We start from the raw sequence: 6465 nt of genomic DNA, 5'->3' as shown, positions 1-6465 counted from the left end.
TGTTCAGTAGATGTCTGTTAAGTCTAGTTGATCTATGCAGCTGTTTAGATCTGCGGTTTCTCTGTTGAGTTTTTGCCGAGTTGATCTATCTAGTGGGGAGAGTGGTGTGTTAAGGGGGATTTAATTTTTTGAGTACCAAGTATATTTTAGTTATGAGACCCTTGTCTGTTTTATGGCTAGTGAAGATCTTCTCCCAATCCGTGGGTTTTCTATTGATCTTGCTTGCTATGTCCTTTGCCATGTAGAAGCTCTGCAGTTTCATGCAATCCCATTTGTCCAACATTTCTTTGATTTGTTGTGTTTCTGGGTCTTTATTAGGAAAATTTTGGCCTGTGCCAAGCAGTTTTCAGGGTGTCTGCTTCGACTTCCATTTGGAGTTGATTCTGGTGCAGGGATAGATAAGGGTCTAGCTTTAGTTTTCTACAGGTGTTTAACCAATTTTGCCAGCACCATTTACTGAAGAGGCTGTCTTTCTTCCATTCTATTTTTTAGCTCCCTTAAGGAAGATTAGGTGGCTCTAGGTCTGGGGGTTAATTTCTGGGTCTTCAGTTCTATTCCATTGGTCCTCAGGTCTGTTCTTGTGCCAGTACCAAGCTGTTTTGATTACTTTGGCTTTGTAGTAGAGTTTGAAATTTGATATTGATATTCCTCTAGCACTGTTCTTTCTGCTAAGGATTGCTTTTGCTATTTGGGGTCTTTTATTGTTCCATACGAATTTTTGGATTGCTTATTCTATTTCATTGAAGAATGAGGTGGTATATCAATAGTTGGTGTCACATTGAATTTGTAGATAGCCTTTGGCAGTATTGCCATTTTTGTAATTTTAATCCTCCCAATCCAGGAGCGTGGCAGTTCTGCGTTAATTTTCTTTTTCAGGTTTTTAAAGTTTTATCATAGAGGTCCTTCACTTCTTTAGTTAACTCCTAGGTATTTTAGTTTTTGTGGGGCTATTACAAAAGGAGTTGCTTTCTTGATTTCAGCCGCACTTTTCTCGTTATTGGCATACAGAAAAGCCATTGATTTTTGAGGGTTAATTTTATGCCCTGCTACTTTGCCAAAGTTTCGGATCAGCTCAAGTAACTTGGGGGTGGAGTCCATGGTGTTCTTTAAATACAAGATCATGTCATCTGCAAAGAAGGAGAGTTTTACTTCCTCTTTGCAATTTGGATCCCCTTTATATTTGCATTTTGTCTTGTTGCTCTAGTTAGGCATTCTAATACTAAATTGAAGAGAAAGGGAGAGAATGGACATCCTTGTCTCATTCCTGAATTTAGAGGAAATGGCTTTAGCTTTTCTCCATTAAGTATAATGCTAGCTGTAGGTTTGTCATACACAGCCTTTATTATATTGAGGAATGTTCCATGGATTCCTAGTTTTTCCAGAGCTTTCATCATAAAGGGGTGTTGTATCTTGTCAAATGCTTTTTCTGCACTATTGAGATGATCATGTGGTTCTTATCCTTGCTCTTGTTGATGTGGGATGAATTATATTAATTGCTTTGCATATATTGAACCAGTTTTATATCCCTGAAATGGACAATGGCTTTCAGTACACTTTGGTTCTTGGTTGAAAAAGGAGTTAGCCAATATGTGCCTCTCAAAACTGATGTCCTGAAACTTCAGGTTCTTGACAGAGTTAACTGAATTCCATTTCATTGATGATAATCTGTGATCCTTTTAGAATAGACTGGTAACTTTCATGATGACAGTTAAAGCCAAAGGTTTCTAAGTTTTCCATTTTGAGAACATTAAGCATCCAGATGCACAAATACAACTTTTTCAAAAGTGAACAGGTAGGGCTGGGAAGTTGGCTCAGTAGTAGAGTGCTTGCCTCACATGCATGAGGCCCCTGGGTTCAATTCCTCAGCACCACATAAGCAGAAAAAAGCCAGAAGTGGCACTGTGGCTCAAGTGATAGGGTGCTAGCCTTGAGCTGAAGAGCTGAGGGACAGCGCCCAGGCCCAGAGTTCAGCCCCCATGACTGACAATAAATAAATAAAATAAAAAGTGAACAGGTTACTTTGCCTAGTCAGGACACCAGTTAGAGCACTAAAATTCATACCATGAAAGTCAAGCCCTGGCAACTGAGATGATAAGGAAATGTGTTGCCCCAGCTCCCCCTCAAAGGAAAAGCTGAGAATTTCCTTCTAATGGCTGAGACCTATTCCATTATCTCAACCACAAGTGAACAGGTCCAAGGATTCAGATGCCAAGACAACCTGTGAATCAATCCTCATTTCACAAATTACTTAATTGCTAGTTTTTCTCTGCCATTAAGTGAAAGTTCCCCCTGAGAACTAGACTGGCAACTATATTAGCAATTTTGAACTAAAGACTGATTCTTAGCCAACCCAAGCTGGTGAAAGAGAATCCTGAAAGTGTGAAGATGTAATGTTGCTGATGCAGTTTCCATCAGCACATCTACTTAAAACTTCACCTTCCTTTCAAACAGAAATCTGTAAAAATTTTTAGTCAGCTTTTTTTATTTAAAAAAAAAAACTTCATGCAGTTCAGGTCTTCTAACTAACGAAGTTTGAGAATACTCTTCTGGGTCATTAAAATCCATGCTGAATTAAATACAGTTGCCCTAATCATGTCAAAAATGATGAAGGTGCTTTCCCAAAGTTTAACTTGCTATATACATTTCTAAAGTCATTGAATTTTTTAAAAATTGGATTTGTACTGCCATCTAGTGACTCCTTTGGGTAAAAATTTCATCACTACATTTATTATAGGGCCAACTGGGTAACCCATAAAGGCAATGCTGTATCATGTTAAATAACAAGCTTGTATTTGCAAATAGATAGAAGCTAGTTTCTTCATATACTTATCAGAGAAAAAGTAGTTTGGGGGAGATCATTACTCAAGTTTGAACTTAGGGCCTCATATTTGCTAGACTGTGCTCTAATGCTGAACTACACACCTCCAGCCCTACTTTTTGCTTTTATTTTTGAGATTTGGTTTTGTGAACTTTTCTACCCCGGCAGGCCTCAAGCTATAATTGTCCCAGTCTCTGCCACCCAGGTGACTAGGATTACAGATGTGAGCACCTGGAACCTGGTGATAAACTTTTAATATAAATACATACCAGGACTCCTAAGAGAACTTGTCATAAACCACAGAAACTAGTCAGCTTCGTTCATTAGACTTTTCCTTCGACATTTGTTTTTTACTATAATTTTCCCACATATCCAGTTTCTTTATCCTACACAAATAAGTCCAATCTGGTTGATTAATTTTAGGGGCAATCTGGAAAGGTTTGTGTAAAGGTTCAAAACACAGGAGCTTGTCTGATAGCTCTGTGTGTTCAAATCCTATGTTTGAACTTGCAATCTCTGTGGCCTTGGGCTATTTTTATAACATACTCATGCCTTAAATTCCTAATCTGTAAAATTATGATAACAATCAAACCTACTTTATAACCTAAGTAACTTAAGAGATACTATTACTACCCCCAGAGATCAATACAAAGTAAAGGTTAAATAGAAATACAAAGTGGTGTTATATTGGTGAATCACAGCATAAATTACATAATTCTTGGAACACTGAGAGGGAAAGGAATTTCTGTGTTCCATTCCATTGGCAAATTGATCCTTCACACACAATAAAGACCAAAGTCAGGTCTCTGGACACTAGAATTACCAGATGATCCTGCAATTCCACTTTTTTTAATATATATTTTTTTATTGTAAAGATACTGTACTGAAATTCCACTTTTAAATGGAATCTAAAGGAATTAAAAACAGGAGTGGAGCAAATACTTTTTAAGATAAAGATATTCATAGAAATACCACTTATGGTAACTGAAAGATGGAAATAATTGACAGAAAAATGACATTGACAGAAAAATGAATAAGATGAGATATAATCATACAGTGAGATATTATTCAACCTTAAAAGGAATGAAGCTGGGCACTGGTGGCTCATGCCTATAATCCTAGCTATTCAGCAGGCTGAGATCTGAGGATTATAGTTCAAAGCCAGCCCAGGCAGGAAAGTCCATGAGACTCTTATGTTTAATTAACTATCAATAAAAGCTAGAAGTGGAATTATGGCTCAAGTGTAAAACTCAGGGACAGTGCTTAGACCCTGAGTTCAAGCCCCTAGACTGGCACAAAAAAAAAAAAAAGGAATGAGAATAGCAGCGAAATGCAGCTGATTCTAATTTACATTTGTGTGCAGAAAGAGTGAATGTGAACACTGTGATGCCTATTGATTAATGCTGAGAAACAGCTTAAATGAACCAGTAAACCAAAAATAAGCACAATCCAGGAAACAGCTGAGGCTCTAGCCTCCATCAATGGGCTGGAAATCCATGAGACAGAAATCTAAAAGCCTGTTCTTGCATGCTTTACACTTATAGTAAGTAAGTATCTGTATGTGCATAAAGAGCCAGGAAAAAACAAGATCAAAAAGGTGATTTTTTTCCAAATAACTTGGAAAATACACATGTTGTTTGGGGGAAAAGCATATTAACTCACTTTTTTTTCAAAAGCATTTCATCATGAACCATACATTTTAAAAAGTATTATCCAAGATTTGTTGAGCATCTATTTTCAGACACTGCACTAGGGAAGATACTGAATATAACTATTATGTAACAAGTTACACACACACCCAATCATTGTGGCTTAAAATGACACTTATTTAATCATAACTATTCAAAAGGCTGAGATCAAGAAAATCACTATTCAGGGGTTGGGAAGGTGGCTCAGTGGTAGAGCGCTTGCCTTGCATGCCTGAGGCCCTGGGTTCAATTCCTCAGCACCACATAAGCAAAAAGAAAAAAGCCGGAAGTGGCACTATGGCTCAAGTGGTAGAGCGCTAGCCTTGAGCTGAAGAGCTGAGGGACAGCGTCCAGGCCCAGAGTTCAGGCCCCATGACCGGACCAAAAAAAAAAAAAAGATAGTCAATGTTCAGTTAGCACCAAGTAACTTACAAATGCTTTTATATCCATTTCCTCCTTTGCTTCCAACAAGTTTGGGAAATACCTTGGTGCCCATTTTACAACTGCAAGTCTGAGGCTTGAGAGACATGATGGTGCCCAACAGGTTATAAAGTCTTGACCTTAGATATTCTCCTCTTAACCTTGACAATGGCTTTCTTTTTTATTTTTTTGTTTTGCTTTTTCTTAACATATACTTTTTATTGTAAAGATACTGTACAGAACGGTTACAGTTACATGAATAAGGTGATGAGTACATTTCCTACAAGCATTGTTACCTCCTCCTTTGTTTTTCCCCTACTATCCCTTCCCTCCCAACCTCCCCAACTCATACCTCCCCACTGCCTGAAGTTGTAAAGTTCATTTTCAACATAGTGTCTTGTACATCTCATTGTTACAATTGGCCAACCTGTATCCTTATTTCAGCATTTTGTTATTTCCCTTCCCCTCCCCAAATTAGAAAAATGTATATACTAGATGTAGGGCACCAGAATCAAATACAGTGCAAACAGGGATTATACCATGAGGGAAGCACATACAAAGGAAACAAAAAAAATCACGTAGTACAATATAAGTACATTAAAAACAACAGCAAGAAAGATAAAACCTCTTGTGTCCCTATCTTGGGGCTCATTTCACTTAGCATGATCTTATCTGGTCATATGTACATAGCTTTTGACCCTTTTCTGCTTGTCCTAGACATATACTAATTTTTGCAAATAAGGGAAACCATGGGACCTATGTTTCTTTGGGCCTGGCTTACTTCACTTAATATATTTTTTTCTAATTCTTTCCATTTCCTAACAAATGGGGTGGTTATTCTTTCTGATGGAGGCATAGAATTCATATATATATATATATATATATATATATAATTTTCTTGATCCATTCATCTACTGAGGGGCATCTGAGCTGGTTCCATATCTTAGCTATGGTGAATAATGCTACAATAAACATAGTTGTGCTGGTAGCTTTAGTATGTTCTTGTTTGTGAACATTTGGGTAAATGCCTAAAAGTGGGATTGCTTGGTCATAGGGGAGCTCTATGTGGAGTCTTCTAAGGAACCTCCATACTGCTTTCCAAAGTGGTTGATCAAGTTTACATTCCCACCAACAATACAGTAGGGTTCCCTTCTGGCCACAACCCCTCCAGCATCTGTTGTTATTAAATTTCTTGATTTTAGCCATTCTAACTGGGGTGAAGTGCAATCTCAATGTTGTTTTGATTTACATTCCTTTTATGGCTAGGGAGGTTGAGCATTTTTTCATGTGTCTATTGGCCATTCTTATATCCTCCTCAGAGAAGTCTCTCTTTAAGTCTTTAGCCCACTTATTTATTGGGCAGTTGTTTCTTTGAGGATTTGTTGTTGGGGGATTTAATTTTTTTATGTTATTTGTGAACATACTGTACAGAGGGATTACAGTTACATGGGCAGGATAATGCGTACATTTCTTACCAAACATTGCAGCCTCCTCCTTTTGTTTACCCTTCACATCCCTTCCCAGCCTCCCCCCTCCCCC

This window comes from Dipodomys ordii, unplaced genomic scaffold (genome assembly GCF_000151885.1).
Source record: "Dipodomys ordii isolate 6190 unplaced genomic scaffold, Dord_2.0 Scaffold195, whole genome shotgun sequence".
Taxonomy (NCBI): domain Eukaryota; kingdom Metazoa; phylum Chordata; class Mammalia; order Rodentia; family Heteromyidae; genus Dipodomys; species Dipodomys ordii.
The sequence above is the reverse complement of the archived record's forward strand: the minus strand, read 5'-3'. Positions refer to the sequence as shown.